This window comes from Symphalangus syndactylus, chromosome 10 (assembly GCF_028878055.3).
Source record: "Symphalangus syndactylus isolate Jambi chromosome 10, NHGRI_mSymSyn1-v2.1_pri, whole genome shotgun sequence".
NCBI lineage: Eukaryota > Metazoa > Chordata > Mammalia > Primates > Hylobatidae > Symphalangus > Symphalangus syndactylus.
Window position 1 is genome coordinate 130,217,660 of NC_072432.2, and position 17,179 is coordinate 130,234,838.

The 17,179-nt window shown below is 44.0% G+C and overlaps 1 long non-coding RNA gene across 1 annotated transcript; it reads right to left on the reverse strand.

Moving 5' to 3' along the window:
* Positions 1-1,029: 1,029 nt before the first annotated feature.
* On the reverse strand, positions 1,030-6,172 carry LOC134731605 (uncharacterized). The gene is made up of 3 exons (XR_010114022.1): positions 6,043-6,172; positions 4,231-4,341; positions 1,030-1,116 (listed from the first exon to the last, which is right to left on the reverse strand). It is a non-coding gene; the product is annotated as an uncharacterized lncRNA (long non-coding RNA).
* Positions 6,173-17,179: the final 11,007 nt, after the last annotated feature.

Below are 17,179 nucleotides of genomic sequence, written 5' to 3' on the forward strand. Positions count from 1 at the left end.
AGTAGCTGGGACTACAGGTGCCCGCCACCACGCCCATTTTGTATTCTACTAAAACTATGAGGTTTCACAGTGTTAGCCAGGATGGTCTCGATCTCCTGACCTCGTGATCCACCCACCTCGGCCTCCCAAAGTGCTGGGATTACAGGCATGAGCCACCACGCCGGGCCAATCCTACCCTCTTTTTAAGGTCCAGCTCTCTCATTTTGGAAATAACTTCTTCCTCTAAACAAGCGCAGTGCTCACTGTTTATATCTCTAATTATTCTTATCTCTTTCCATCTCATGATACGTTCACTTATATTCATGTCTCATTTCTCAAAGGGAAAATATTCCATTTCTTGAGGATAAAATCCAAAGCTGTTCCTTCTCTGTACTTCCACAACACCTACTTTTCTTTAACATTTAGAAGCACCCAATAAACGTTGTTTGAATAAATAAATAACTTGTAATTATGCTAAATAAATGCAAGGTATCATTTATAATATAGAAAAACGCATGTTCTATCCATGCAAGTGGATGTAAAATGACAATGTGACTCTAAAAAAGAGAAAAAACTTGGCCTGGGCATGCATGGAAAAACAAATATAAGGGGCTCAACAGGAACAAACTGCAAAATTCCAAGCTCTCTTCTATCTGCAGCTGTCCCTTCTCTTGAAATTACTTCTTGCTACAGTGATATACGACTTGCACTGCTCATTGGGATACACAATCCATCTTCAGGAGCCCATAGTCACAGGAAGAAGAGAAGAGGAAAAAATTCCTAAGCACATTTCACCCATTGGTTTTGATCCTCAGCCAAGGCCGTCCACCTGCAAAAATTCCCCAACTATCACATTTCTACTGCTCTGGCTGATAACGAAGATAATTGTTTCATCCACTTTGTCAAAGCTGAAATGAAAAGAGGGCAAAGCAAAATGATGCCATCATAAATCACCAGGCTCAGACAGCAAAAGAGGGACAAGATAGCAACTTCATTAAGGGTTATGTATTGTGCCATTAAGTTGGCAGGGGGGTCACCTTTTGTGTCACACCCGGCCTCTGTGATGCATTGCCAGCTCTTCTTTCCAATAAAATTAAACAGAGATGTAAAACTGATTAGGGCCATGTTTGCTTCAGCCTGTGGCAAAGGGAATGGTACAGGGAATAATTGATATAAGATTGCAACTGATGCATAATGACAGCAATTTCTCTTCCTGGTCATTTCGTTGCTGACCTTGCCCATTAAAATAAGCCCAGCTGCCTTGGAGAAAGAGACACTTCATTTCCCATCACCCTATGGCCCCATGGCATCTCCCATTTCCCCCGATCACCAGCCTTCACCAAAACAATATAGCTAGAAATGCTGCAAGCTAGAGATTTGGAGAAGCAGCTGGTTCACATGGATATGCATTGCAGACCCTTCATGCCACTGTTAGCATCTGTCTGAACTCCTTGACTCCCCAAATGGTGGCTTCAGACAATTCTATGCTTCACTAGTTTTTAAATCCTGCCATGCTGAACATCAGGTTATTGGCCTGTTTGGTTTGAGCCTCAGACTTACAGCATGAGGACCTATCTGTGTATTCTGTCATCGCTGAGGTATGGAAGCTACTGTAAGCATAGAAAGGACTGACTTTATCCTCACAATAAAAATTATGTCTTCTAATGCTTTATGAACTCAACAATTTAGACAGTCTCCATCCAAAGCGTACCCATTGTTCAATCAAGAAATATTCATTAGAGGTCTATTAGGTACCAAGCACTGTGCTAAACATTGACAATAGACAGTTATGTCCCTGCCTTCATGGGGCTCACAGTTGAGTGGCATTTTCCACTGGAATAATATGGATGGCTCATGTGTGTTGAATGTTTATTATGTGCAAAGCACTATTCTATGCAATTTACATACATTAACTCATGTAATCTTCATAGTACCAATAAAGTATTATTATTATCCCCATTTTACAGATGAGAAAACAGAGAAGGCAGAGGCTAAGTACCCTGCCCTGGAAAATGGGGAGTAAGGAGAAGAACCAGTATTTCTTTTCTTTTCTTTTCTTTTTTTTTTTTTTGAGATGAAGTCTTGCTCTGTCACCAAGGCTGGAATGCAGTGCAGTGGTACAATCTCAGCTCACTGCAAACTCTGCTTCCTGGGTTCAAGCCATTCTCCGGCCTCAGCCTCCCAAGTAGCTGGAATTACAGGTGCCCACAACTACACCCGGCTAATTTTTGTATTTTTTTGCAGAGACAGGGTTTCACCATGTTGGCCAAGCTGGTCTCAAAATCCTGACCTCAGATGATCTGCCTGCCTCGATATCCCAAAATGCTGGGATTACAGGCATGAGCCACTGTGTTGGGCCAAGAACCATTATTTCAGATCCCATGAGCTGAAGCCAGGAACCAAACCTGAAGAAAAATATTTTATTAATTGTTTTTGTTTTTCTCTTAATTATTCCCCAGCCTGGTCAAGTCACTGATATATTTTACCCAGCCTTCAAGAAGAAAGAGTGTGTATTCATCAAAGGGAATTCATGCTAGAATCCTGTGCTTTCCTATGGGTCAGGACTGCCCACAACAACAACAACAACAAAAGTCACGTATATTCCAGTTAATAAACATTTAATTTCATATAATATAAAATCATATACTGTTTTCTTTCTCTTTATTTCACTTGATGTCTGAGATTGGTGTTTCCATGGTATATCCAGATAAATGAGCAAAGCTGATGGGTTCATCTCGCAAATGTCTAATTTCAGTGTTGAAATTAGACCCCATGATGTTGGGGGTCAAGATCATGGCAAACAGCAGTGAAGAAATTCTGGCCAACAAGGCATCCAGAAACAACTCCTGTCACCCATATTCTCAACCTAGCTGAAGGGACGCGGACTATATGACTCCACGATTCTCTTGCCTTTGTCCGGAATCCCAGCAGTTAAACACGCAGATAAATATGACCTAGTCATCACAGTGACCTCTGTGGCAGTGAAGGGAGATCTATTTCTTCAGCCTCTCTTACCAGAAGCTTGCAACCTTGATCTGTTTGTCTGCCTGTCTGTCCAGCTGTCTGTCTCTGTCCCACCACTTTCTAGGCTGTGATTGGGTCCAGGGATTACAGCAGCTTTGGGTGGGAAGCTTGTAAATGACAAGTAACAGATGCTCTGCCAAAAAAGCGATCATACCAGAAATGGACTAAGTTAAACCAGACTGCATCCACCCACCACATCTCACCATGACCCCACACCTCAGGAAGGAGGAACGCCTTAGAAGGCTTTGTATAAACGAAGACGGGGCTGTGCACACTTCCCACTCGATGACTCATACACCATGGAATTAGAGGCCCCAACCGTGCACCCATAAACAGCAAATGGAAAACAAACACACTGAGCACGACTACAAGTGTTGTTTCCTTCCTGCTCCCCACCTCACCTACGCACTCCCACCATCCAGGCCCCAGGCCTCTGTGCTGCAAAGTCCAACCGGGGAGACTCTGTGAATGCTGGGATGATAAACGCAAGCTGCCCTGGCTGCAAGAAGGAGACCCCCAGGATGAGGGATGCCGCTGGATCTGAGATTGCCCTGGGACTCAGGATTTTTCCCACACGGGGAGATCATCAGAGACAAACCTCCTCTTTACGTCAACTACAATCACAGACAACTTTTTCATTGATACAACACATAGACAGGTTATGCTTGCAGCCAGAATGACATACAATCCCTAAAACACTTTTATGAGGTGAGTGGTATTAGCCTCACTTTACAGGAAATGAATGAAACCTAGGCTCAGAGATAGGCTGGAGGCCACACGGCACTGAGGGATGATCTGCCTCCAGAAGAAAAGAATTTCCACCACTCCATGGGGGAAAAGGCAAATTTGTCTGAGTGCAGACTCACATCACATCAGCCTCTCTGACCCACTCAGGACTGCTTCCCAGTCAATGGTCAAGGAAGCAGGCAGGAGCCTCCACCTCCTACATCTACCCAACTCCTGCCTTAAATATTCTCAGGAAGCCAAGAATTCACTTCTTTTCCCTCCATCCAGGCAGGCAGGGCCCACATTGGGCTGGAATGCAAAGGTAGCCAGGGAAACAGAGCCCATAGCTAGAAGTTATCAAGGGCCTGCGGCCTGCACGGCTCCTTAAAAGAAACAGGATGGGTGGAAGATGCTCATTATTCAGATCCTCATTAACAAAATTATACTTACCTTGAATCTGCTCCTGCAGAAAACAGACTGGGATGGAGTCCATTGCCTTACCTTTCCCCAAGCAATGATGCTCAAATGGAGGTGGCAAGCCTCCTCTCTGTCTCATTCCCCATCTCTCTATTCCAATCCCGCTCTTACTGTGTGAAAAAAAGATGGCCTCATCTAAAAAGAAAGAAAAGAACAAGCTTAGGGAAGAAAATATCTAAAATAAAAGGAATCATCCCAGCAAAAATACCTGGAAGCCTCATGGCTAGCAATGCTTTAAAGAAAAACAAACTTTTATTATTCAGTTAACAAATGAAAGCTTTAAGTCTTAGCAATGTACCGGCCAGGAGGGAATGTGAAGATGAAGAAGATACTTTGCTTGTCCTTAAAGAGTCCTACTGGGTGTTTCTCAATGCCTTCCAGGGACAGTTGCTGCACACTCATCACACACTGACACGTGCCCTCTGCCTTCACTGTTACAACTGGAGCCAGAAACCCAAATATGTGGATTCTGGAACTGGAGTCAGAAAAAACTGTGGAATACAGAATTCTCACAAGGCCCCTCTCGGTGTTATTCTCTAAGCCAACATGGCACCAAATTCCTGAAAACTGCTCCAGAGTACCTTCTCCTACACCCTTACTTTATTTGCCAAAACCCTGTGGCACGTCAGAATCTGCCATGGGGTTTTGCAGAGGCTGAGCAGTGGGCTGAACCCCCCATTGCACTCTGACCAGAGAGTACAGCCCCTTCTCCATCTATCAGTCAGACGCAGAAAGCCATAATATTGAATTTGGAGAAAGGGTTTTCCCCTGGTAAAATAGAAACCACTTTTGAAAACCACTGAAGAGGTTATCTGAGCTATTTTCCAGCTCTGATATTTAGTGACATAGGATTGTTTGCTGTGATTAAAAGTCCACTTGTGTAGGGTCAGTGCCCACCGACAGATTTTCCCAAAACTCTTCTTACCTCCTTCAGGAGATTGTCATCATTGAAGGAAAATAGCAGAGCCAAGCCCCTCAGTTGCCCGGACCCATGTAACTGACAATGGCTGACTCATTCAACAAATATTTACTGAGAACTGCAGCACGACAGCAGTGTGCCAGCTGTTGACTTCGTGAGAATCGAGAATCGGCTCCATGGAAACTCCCCACAGCCCGAGGCTTAACAGCACTTTAGGTCAGGCTGACCTGGTCTCCAGCCTGGGCTCACTGTCTGTGCAACCACTGAAGGTTGCTCACTCATTCTGAGCCTCAGTCTCCTTGTCGGTAAGAATAATGTTGTGAAGATCCATGACAGTCTTACTGAGTAGCGTTGTGAGTGTGAAAACACATAGCACATACTAAATGCTCAAAAAAATGTCATGATGACTACTGTCCTAAAGTTCAGTTGCTTACTATCTCTTCCCTGAACTATCTCAGCTCTCTATAAACTGATATCTCTGACTTCTGTTATCACCCTTCCCCTTCATCTTCTGAGTGGGCCAGAGGGATGGCTCTTCATTCTTATTCACGCTTGAAGGCCAAATTCAAATGTCATCCCCTCTGCTAAGGCATTCTTAATTCTCAGACCCAAAATTAAACTTTGAGATTCCCAGTGCATACTTCTGTTGTTTCCATTATAGCATTTGATACATTGTATACATTCATTTATGCAGCAAATATTTATTGAGTGTCTGCCAGGTGCCAAGCCTTCCTCTAATCTCCAGGGGATACATCAGGGACACCCAGACAATTGCTTGTTTGTGTCTCAGTCTCTGATCTCCCGGTCCCCACAGGGTGAGAGAGAAGGAAGCAGCGTTCCTCGGCTTAGCTACATGTCTCAACCAATGTGTTCAACGCGAGTTTTCGCAAATGGGCAAGTGAATCTGATAGCTATACCTGTGGTCACTGGATCTGCAAGAGTGGATGTACAAAAGCTGCCTTCCTACTGTAGTTTGAGAATCCACAGGCGGCTGGAAAAACTTGAGTTGCCTCTCACAACCCATGGATTGCGTCATCCCAGGCTTCAGTTCCACACCCTGCATCTGCAGCTAGGAACTAAGGCAGGAGAGAAAATCAGGGAAGAGAAAAGAAGGCATGGTAGAGGTTAACACAAGTTTTAAACTTTACAATTTGATGAACGGCTAGGGGCCTATGGAGACCTACAGGAATCCTAAGTTAACATCAGGTGCACACACCTGGGGCCTTGTGTTTGGTCCAGCCACTTGGATCATGCCCTTGGACAAGCCCCTGGGAGAGACTGCAGCTCCAGACTCATCCAAGAAGATATTAGCAAGGATTTATATTTCTGCTCCAGCTCCCTCTCACCTTCTAGCATTTGGAAAAGACGTCATAGGAGCCAGCCTGGCCACAGGGGAACAGCAGCAAAAGTGGGGGACAAAGAGAACAAAGAGAGGTCAGCTGATGTGCAACAGCCGTCTCCCCAGAGGATTCCTCCTCTCACACTCCAATGCCATTTAAGGTAGAGCCAGGGAACAAAAGAATAATAGGGAATGAACTAAGTGGCTAAAATATTCCAATCCCCAAATCCCATTATCAGCTTGTTGCATTGCTGGGACATCTGTGGTTAAAGGCAGAGAAGCTGATGCAGCATCTACAGGAACCATGAGGCCAGCACAGGTCATGAGTCAAAAGCTTGAGGTGTGTGTTTGTGCATGTCTGTGTGTGTGTGTGTGTGTGTATGTGTGTGTTCTCATGTAGAGACACACAGTCAGGGAAGATGTTGCAGGTCTACTGTTTCCATTGTCCTTCTTCAGCTAAATAACAACTGATAGTAAGTTGGGGGTTGGCAAGAAAAAGGAAAAGGAATGAATAAAATATTACCATGAGTGGCTTGAAGCAAAGCAAATCCAAGACCCCCCAAAGCAGCTCAGCTGCTCTCAGAGTTTTCTTAGAAAGGCAACCACCAAGAGTGGCATTCCAGCACCCTTCTGCTTGAGGGTAATAATGGGCACAGAGAGCTCGATCACCATTGCTTCCAAGGTGCAAGCGCTGCTCAGAAAAGATTCTTACCAAATCCTTCACGTTTCAGATAACATCTGTAATCTGATGTTACTTTTCACCTAGCTTTGTGCCTGACAGAGAGCAAGTACTTGGCACAGACTCATTGAATATGTGAATGAATGAATGAATGAATGAATATGTGAATGAATGAATGAATGAATGAATGAATGAATGAGTGAGTGAATGAGATCAGGGGAAAGCTGTTTCCATCAGAAAACATTAAGGCTGAGCATGGAGGGGAGAAAGGGAGGTCAAAAGGATAAGAGGAGCTGGAGCCACTGAGTTCTTAGTCAAATAGATGGCATGGTATGGGTATGGCCCCTTTGTCATTTGCAAGTCACGAGGGGAGCTACAGATATATAAGACATCAGCCTGTCCTCAGGGAGCATATGATCCACAGCCAAGGGCCAACGTGTGCACAAATGATGGTGAACAAAAACAACAATGGTCACAAAAATCAGCACAGGGAAAGTGCCAGCAACAGAAGCCCCAGTAAGAAACAGCGCAGGACAAAATGTAGGTGTCAACAGCAAGGGTCCTCTAAATTGCAAGGGTACTTTTGTTTTGGACTCTGGCAGCAGGGCACAGAGGCTCCAGGAAGTGCAGCACCCAAATATCCTTTCAGGTGGCAGGAGGACAGCTGGAACCCCTGGCTCCACAAGGTAGCTTTCTGTCCCCTATTTGTTTGCCAGTCCTGCCGACTCAAAGAGTCGGGTGCTAATCTCAGAGGGATTTTTGTAATGTCTTTATATAGATGAGTTTAATGTAAAGGCTTTCCAACATAAGCATGTTTTTCTGTTCCTTCTCTCTGACCTTGGCATTTTCTTTCTTCATTCTAGGCTCAGCGCTGTCCTGTGGCCAGGTTTGCCTCTCATTTGTCAATGTTATTATTGAATTTTCAAATGCCAGTAGTACACATAAATCAATGGCTTTCTTCTCCCTACTGGCATATCCCTGCCACATGTGGTCATTCTTTTTTTTAATAAGTCCTCCTCTCCCTTCACCCATTTATAAAAATGCATCTTGTTCCCCTACCACCGTCCATCACTTGGTGAGCCCAGCTATTTGTTGCCCCTGAGTGCTTATTCATCAACGTTTTCAAAAGCAAAATCACTCTTCGCCTCCTGCTCTTATTGTGCCATCAATCTTGACTGGAGGATCAATAAACTTCACTTCTGCAATTTCCCCCCCACCCCTTCGGAGCTGACTCTCTCCAAAGTGCAGTCTTTTTATTTACATTTTTAACTGATCATCAGCAGAGGGGGGACGGCAGTGTCAGGGAAGCGAAGGGCTTTCATTTGCTCCCGAGGCAGCAATAACCATCCATGCATCGGTCATTTAACACGGTAACCCAGTGAAATTGATACTCGACTCTTCCCTGCCCAGGGTCCACCCGCGTAAATCATAACCGGAGGAAACAAAAGCCCTGCCTGAGCAGTGTGTCTTGCCGGCAGGCAGGAAAGGAACGAGGCTGAGTGACTCACCCTCTCCAAGTCTGGTTGGAGGAGAGGCACATGGTTTCCAGGAATTTCTTTGCATTGTTTTATGTGTATTAAGGGAAAATTAAAATAAAAGGATCTGAAGTGTTGAGAAAGGAAAAGAAGGCTGAATTTAAAATGGGCAGACATATAAGGCCAGGCTGGCAAAGGGGCCTTGAATTGCCTGGCTCATTAAATCTCCTCGAGGCTTGTAGACACATCGAGTTCACAGGGCTCTTGCCTGCTGTTAATGCTTGCAGAGAGATGGGCAATGTCCAAATTGCAAAGCTCCATGAGGCAAGTGAGTGGCCTATGAAGTCAGAGGGATTTTTGTTTAATCCACCCTAAGAGCATTTCCTCAAGTCTGAACTAAAACACAAGTAAGATAATATGGATTTGACACCCCAACATCCACTGAGGATTAAAGCATGTTGTCTTTCTTGGTTTGGTTTTTCCATTACTATTTAAATTTTGAACTGCTTTAGGGCTTCCAGGTAGTGAGGCTGGCTAACTTAGTCAGGAAGCTTGCCAGCTGATCACTAAGTACTGTAAAGTGTTAATGGTACCCTCTCTCCCACCACTAGTGTTCTCAGCTTAATGAAGAATGATACAGATGAAGGGAAGCTGGGGAAAAGAACTCACTCCTTTTGCATACATACCCTGCTCCAGGTGCTCTGCATCTGCCACCATGCAGGTTGTTACAGCAACTCACCAACTAAGTTCTGCATCCATGATTCAAGGCTGGGTAAATTGCCATACAGAGATTAAGCTATGGGCTCAAGCTATAAATTTTGAATACAGCTCTCTGATTCCAAAGTCTTTTCATTACCCAATACTATCTCAAGTCCTCAGGAGTCATCTGACTCACACCAGGGAAGTCCCCAAAGGAGTTCTATGGGGAGTGCCTGTAACTGATCTAAGAGGACAGCCTCCTTTTCCACCCCTAGAGCCATCAAATTCCTGTCATAGGTTTTGGTGACAAAGGAAACTCAGGGTTCAAGAGTTAAAGCGGCCTCAGGAGTCTGGCATCCAAGACCCAGTAGGGCTGGAGGAAAGCAATGCATTGCATGATGGATGATCTATTCCAAAGTGGAGGTGGGGTGGCCACTGCTCTTGAGGAAGTCCCTTCCCTTTCCTGAGCCTCAGTTTTCTCACCTCTAAAATTAAGGAGTTGGACTCCATGATGCCTAAGTTCTCTCGTAGATGTGAAATTGCTATAATCCCTTCAGTGTTTCCATTAGCATTTTCAGCAAAGGTACGTAGCTTGGAATACACAGAGCTGATCTGAGTATGGCATCTTTAGAAATGAAGCCCTCACTCTCTTCAACTCTGTGGGGCCCAAGAGTGCCAAGATCACAGAGAGTTTGCAGTGGCACTTTACAAATACATGCTGACTTCCCTATTTAATCTCTTCAGTTATAATATGGGAGCAATCAGATTTGATGAAGACACTGCTTTGGGGGCTTTAGATATTTGGATTCATATTTTTGAATTTCAAGGAGAAGTAAAGTTTTGAAATAAAAATATAAGATGGGCCAGGCATGGTGGCTCACGCCTGCAATCCCAGCACTTTGGGAGGCCAAGGCGAGCAAATCACAAGGTCAGGAATTTGAGACAAGGCTGGCCAACATGGTGAAACCCTGTCTCTACTGAAAATACAAAAATATTAGCTGGGCGTGGTGGCAGACGCCTATAATCCCAGCTACTGGGGAGGCTGAGGCAGGAGAATTGCTTGAACTCAGGAGGCAGAGGTTGCCGTGAGCTAAGATGCACCACTGCACTCCAGCCCGGGCGACAGTGCAAGACTCCATCTGAAAATATATATATATACACACACATATATATCATATATATCATATATATATCATATATATGATATATATATATCATATATATGATATATATATCATATATATGATATATATATCATATATATCATATATATGATAAATAAAATCTTTGGGGCCTTACATAGTGTTGTCAACTTTTTAATCGGCTACATGAGGGCAATAATAACTGATGCTCTACTGTCACCATTTTATCACAATGAAGGAACATTTTAACTCCGCAGCGTTAAAAAAGGAGGTAATCACTAGAGACAGGTACCAGTCCACAGACTATCATTTAACAACTGGGCTAATCCTACTTACTTATCAAACTAAAAATGGTATGTTGTCCCAAGGAGCGAGACTGTGTAGTGAGGACCATGCTGATAATCTCATCTCTGAATTGCATGCTTAGTGCACAGCTCACTAATTAATACACACACATTACCTTGTTTTTATTATTAAGTACATAAATCTCTGTCCCTTCAAGGAGACTATACATACCTTAAATACTGGGGCCATGTCTTCCCTTGGGTTTTTCATCACCAAGTAGAATTAATCTTGTTATTGGGTTGGACCTCTCTGAGATTGGAGGATGAGCTCATTTATGTGGCTAAACTGAGCAGATGGTAAGAGTGGGCTGAGGTGAAATGGAAAGGTTCCCGGAGGTCATGTCAGTTGAACCTATGAGATATACAAGCAGCCAGGTCCAGAGCTCTGGGCGCAGTCCCTGGGCAGCTTGTCCACCACTTCCTAGTCCCCCTGGAGCCCACAGCTATAACTAGTCTAGACAGGGCTGCTGGGGGAACCACGGAACTGAGAGATAATAGAGATTCTGGCCAGGGAAATCTAGAAACACCACTGCCTGTGCCTTGCTTACCTTGTGAGAGTGATGTACGGAGAAACAGGACCCTCAATCAATTACCGTCGGCTCCAAAATGGCTGACTTTAGCAAACACAGCAGAAGATGCTGGCTCATCACCTCTGTGTTCTAAGTTAATCCCAGGAAAGCACTAGAAAATACACTACTTTGCCTGAACAGCAGCCAAGCTGTCAATCTTAGGGCTGCTTCAGTCCTGGGCACCAGGTTTATGTAACTTCAACTGTTTTGCTAATAGGCCAGAAATAAACAATGAGCGACTGGTCATTTTTAAAAGCCAGCTCCCCTGCAAGGGAAAGAGAGAGGAAGCCAAGGGGCTGAGGGAGGAAGTGCCTGCCAAGGTAATAAATACAAACCAAAATCTCCAACATTTTGTGGTTTGACACTTAATTGATTAACTAATTTGAGGCAACAAGATTTAGTGTTCCTGCAGATTAGTGTCGAAGGGGTAATTACAGCAAAAGCTCCCATCTCCAAAGACCGTGGCTGCTGCAGCTCCTCACGGGCCAACGCTGCATTAAAGCCCACATATTATGACCCAGAGATACAAAAGGTTTTTTGGAACACGTCCCTTTCCAGCTCTGCATGCTGGGATTGCTCTGGAAAGGTCATTTGGTGCCTTATCAGCATAGACAAAATCCCCTGCCTATAATGTATGTGTTTATTCTCAAATTAAATATATTAATGTATTATTTGTTCTTAAAATGTCATGGAATAGATAGTGAGCTTAGCCCTCCTGGCAGACCTTTGAAGCTTAAAGAGTAATGTAATAATAGTACATTAATCCATAGGCCGTTCAGTCATTTCCCTGTGGAGGCCCCGGCCTCTGGTACATGCTCCAAAATGCTGGATTTTCTGCACATGTTCTTAAGAGTCTATTTCTTTAACAACAGCTGGCATGATAGAGCAGGTTTTACTGAAGCTAAGAAAAGGCAGGTACCTCTCTTATTTAGGTGGAATAATCCTACCATGAACTTGAAAACAGGCAGTGACCTACGTGCTCCAGGGTAAAATAAAAAAAAAAAAATTACGGAAATTGGAAAGGGAGCCTAGAAGCAATAGAACTTTCTTTCTTTGCCAATCTCCTTTGGCCAAGTTTTCATAGGAAGCATGACTGAATGTGCTGTGTGATCCCAGCTTAGGGGCCTGGAGATCAGATTGGCCCAAGAGGTAATAAATGCAACTGCAGTCAACACGAGCACACACAGTGCTTAGGTAGGGCCTTGGCTTGGTGCTGCCAGTCCCTCGATGTTGGGAGACACAGACATGAAGGAAAGTGGAGGCAGAAGATTTTAAACCCAAACTTCCTTGCATCTGCTCCAGTAAAAAATAAACAGGTCTGCTTAGGTGTTATTGAAGTAATTCTACTTCCGTCCTTGAACCACTCCATTCTTCTTAGTTCTGGCTTTTGTAGCCCCAATTCGATTGGACCTTGCACTGGATTCTAGCTGCATCTCCACTTCCTGCCTCATCCCAACCTGATATCTGTTGATGTGTCCACTTCCAGCTCTGATCTTGGTTCTCCCAGCCTATGTTTCATGAGTGTTCCAGGTTGAATGCTGGGCTACGCCTTCACCCCTCTGGGTTTACTGTTAGGCTTCTCCATACCAAGTAGCTAAAAGTCTTAGGTAGGGTCCTCTGGAAGCTGACTCTAAGAGGTACATGATTAATCAGAAAGCTATCTACCCCTAAGGAGTCAAGGAAGGCAGGATTGAACAGAGGGGAAGCTGATCTGAAATTAAGACTTCAAACCAGTCCTGGAGCTTTGGATCTTGGAAGGCCCTTCAGAATTGTCCTAAACTGAGGGAAAAGGGCCAGGTCTTTCTATCCCTGCACTTGTCAATCATTGGCCATCCCTCTGGGGAAGGTGCAACTTGGACAAAGCAAGGCAATTCCCAGGAACTATCCATCAGTCATCTGTCAGCAGCCAATGTTCCAAAGAGCCAATGTTCCCAGGAGCCAATGTTCCCAGTAGCTGGGGGACAGAGGCATTGGCCCAGAAGAGGGGCTCTGCCTAGGATAAACGTCACGGTATGCACTACTTGTAGCTCTCTTTCCTATTGGATGCCTCCGGACTACCCTTCGGCGTTTTCCTGAGAAATTAACCTGCTTTCTATTCTAACCAACAGTTCTGTCCCTCTGCTGCCCTCTGGTGGCTACTGATACAACTACCCCAACCAGTAAAGCCCCTTTGACCCCTTGGACCTTGCACTGGATTCTAGCTGCATCTCCACTTCCTGCCTCATCCCAACCTGATATCTGTTGATGTGTCCACTTCCAGCTCTGATCTTGGTTCTCCCAGCCTATGTTTCATGAGTGTTCCAGGTTGAATGCTGGGCTACGCCTTCACCCCTCTGGGTTTACTGTTAGGCTTCTCCATACCAAGTAGCTAAAAGTCTTAGGTAGGGTGCCACCCACGTGCCAAAGTGTGGGTCCATATTGCGCAACGTGCAGTGAGAATTGGTGACCACCAAGCTCTCCTTACAAGTCAGTGGGCACCCGCAAGATGCCGAGATGTCACTGACACTGAAGAGAGACTTCTCTCCAAGTTTTTCTTTCACTGTGTCAGCAAATGGAATTATATGCCCCTAGACCTCATTTCTTTAAGTCTTGAAGGCTTTGGGGTCTTTAGGAGGTTCCTGATTAAGACAGATTACTCTTGGGATGGTGGCAACATTATTTCTTATTAAATAGTTTCCTGGTAGGGTTCGTTGAGAGCACAACTTGCAGGGAATAGAATGTGAGATATGGGAATAGAGAGGAATCAGTTACAGATGTTCACTACTTGTGCATAGCCAGAGCTGCCCAATGTTGACCGGATGACATTCCCTGCTTTGCAAACTATAGGGAATATCTGTTTTTCAGGAGGCAAAATTACGTATGATGTAAAGGGAGAAAGGATCGGAGTTACTGGCTCTGTCTTCAGTTCCCAGTTCTGCCACTTACCGAGTATGTAGTATTGCAATTAACACTACACAATCACTTATCCAGGGATCAGTTTCTGCATCTGCAAAATGTGATAATACCTACTCAACAGGTTATTTGCAGGAGGTTAAATTTGGTGCACGTGCACGTGTCAAAACACATTGCAAAGTGCTGTGTTATTCAATAACTACCAGAGCAATCAGAGACCAATTTTAAGACATTTTATGGTGAACCCCAAAATGTCCTTCTTCAAAATACAAGGACCAAAGTGACTGCTATTTTTTTTTTATGGAGTCTGACTCTGTTGCCCAGGCTGGAGTGCAGTGGCATGATCTCGGCTCACTGCAACCTTCATCTCCCAGGTTCAATCGATTCTCCTGCCTCAGCCTCCTGAGTAGCTGGGACTACAGGCACGTGCCACCATGCCCAGCTAGTTTTTTGTATTTTTAGTAGAGATGGTGTTTCACCATGTTAGCCAGAATGATCTCGATCTCCTGTCCTCGTGATCCGCCTGCCTCGGCCTTCCAAAGTGCTGGGATTACAGGCATAAGCCACTGCACCCGGCCCTGAGTACTGTTAATACAAACCTCAACCTGACATACCAACTCTTCTGTGGATTCAGGTAAGTGCATCCAAAGAGGGAAAGGATTTCCCATAACAATCACTAAAAAACATGAATAACAGACAGCCGTGAAGATAATTTAAGTGGAAAGATGCAAATGTTACTATGAACCTTGCTATACCTTTGTATATTCTCAAAGTTACTTACTGATGTGGAGGCAGGAGGAAATCTTTGGGGAATGGTGCACTCTTCCACCAGGCTTCAGGTCAAGCTGGGATGTGTGTCAGTTGGAACGGGGGCTGTGTGCTCACCCTAGAAAGGTCCACTGTCCTCGGCAAGTGCTTCCCAACTGGTGGGCAAACTGCAGTTTTGGTTTTTTGGTTTTTTTTTTTAGTGTAGAAAATATCTCCATGACAGAACTGAATCATCAGACTGTTGAGATGTATTGAGAGAATGTTTTCAATCAATAATGGACTTCAAACAGGTGAAGTTAGGGATAAAGTTATGTCCTTGGACTGGGTGTCTGGAAGTAAAATCATCACTGAGAGTTCACAAGGACGCACCAGAGCCCACCAGGTTATGGTGACATCACACCTCTCTAACACAGAATGGGATAGCAAGAGAAGGCTGTGTCCTCCCATACATAATCTTTATAAGAAATGTTGTAAATTAATTTTTGAAACTAACCCTCAAGTGTATATATAAGTACATATATCCACACATACCTATATACAATATACAACCCCATATATGTCAAATATATTCCCGATATTCAACTGAAAACAACAAATATTAAGAATGCAAACAAGAATCAGAAAGAAGTAGGAAAATATGTCTGAAAATCTGAAATACACTATCACAAAATCGAGCTTCCAATGTGCTTATCTGATGCCTCACTCCAAATAGATGTCATTTTAAAAGTTAGAAGGAAAAGAAAATTTAAAACTGTCAGAAAAGTAACTGAAACTGAAAGACACTGAAAGAATAATGAAAACTGAAAGAAACTGAAAAATAATGCGTGTGTATAAGCGTGCATGCACATGTGTGTGAAACAGTCATGGGAACTCAAAAGAAGCCATTTACAGTCAGGTCAAACACCTACAAGAGGTCCTGAAAACATCCTAAAGTCACCACGCGGTAAAACAACTGTCCCATTAATGTTGCTGAGGCAGTAGGAAGCACTTGACATATGTTTGGTGCAGGGTACTTTGTTTAGGCAGAAATGAAGTGAATAATTTAGTTCGAAATTATATTCATTGATAATGCTTTTTTTAAAGTTTGTATACAGAAGAGAGTAAAACTTCAGGTGTTATAAAAATCTACAAGTGTAGAGTATGTCATTTTCCCAAAGCTGGTGTGTGTGTGTGTGTGTGTGTATGTGTGTGTGTCAGAGAGAGAGAGAGAAAGCTCCAAGAACACTACTTTTACCAAAGAGATGAAGAAATATGACTAGAATTGAAATGCACATTTTTGTAGATAAGTGAAAGCAAGAGTAAATGCTGGTGCTACATCTGCTCCAGGGTCCACCCTGTTACCATCAGCGTTCTTAGAAAATTCCCAAATATAAGCAGTCACATGGCAATGACACTTCCAGTCAAGAGACAGGAAGCCATTTTCATTGAATCCACAGACATCAGTGGGTCCAATTCTTCCCCAAACCATCTTCTGGATCTCAGTTTGTTTATATTTATTTATTTATTTATTTATTTATTCAGCCAATAGGAAGATATGGGGGCAAATGTCAAATATTTAAGTATTTTGAGACTGACCATGGTGAGAGCTACAATTTTCATAGATCTTATCCTTTCTGAAGCAGCCAGCACAAGGACCCCAGGAAACAGCAGAGCTTTTGTCTCCATAGCAGTGACCAGACCTGCTTGTCTCAAAAGGGTATGGAAGGTATTAGTCCACATTCCCTCACTTCTCCACATCCACAGCCACTGGGGGGACTGAACTCCGGAGGAGCTGGGCCATCTAGAAAGTGGGGCCTATTAAAAAACATAGAGAATAGGGCAGCATTAGAGGGAAACTATTATCATTTTTTCCCCTTTTGCAGATTTTGCTGAACCTAGGCCTTGTATAATAATAGAGACTTCAGAATAATCTAAGCCAAGGGCCATCCTCCAAGTCACTTTGCCGGCCAGGCTTGAAGAAGAGCTGTCCAGAAACAGCCAGGATTTCAGCCCTGTGGCTGGCAGCAGGCACATCTACGTGATGGCCGAGGGATAGGAGAGGAGCCTTTTCCCACAAAACCCTTGTTCGTGGAAGCATAAAGGTCACAGAAAAAAATACCAGGCTGAGATCCTTTCCTTCTGTTTCTGTAATGGTATTAGCAACGACT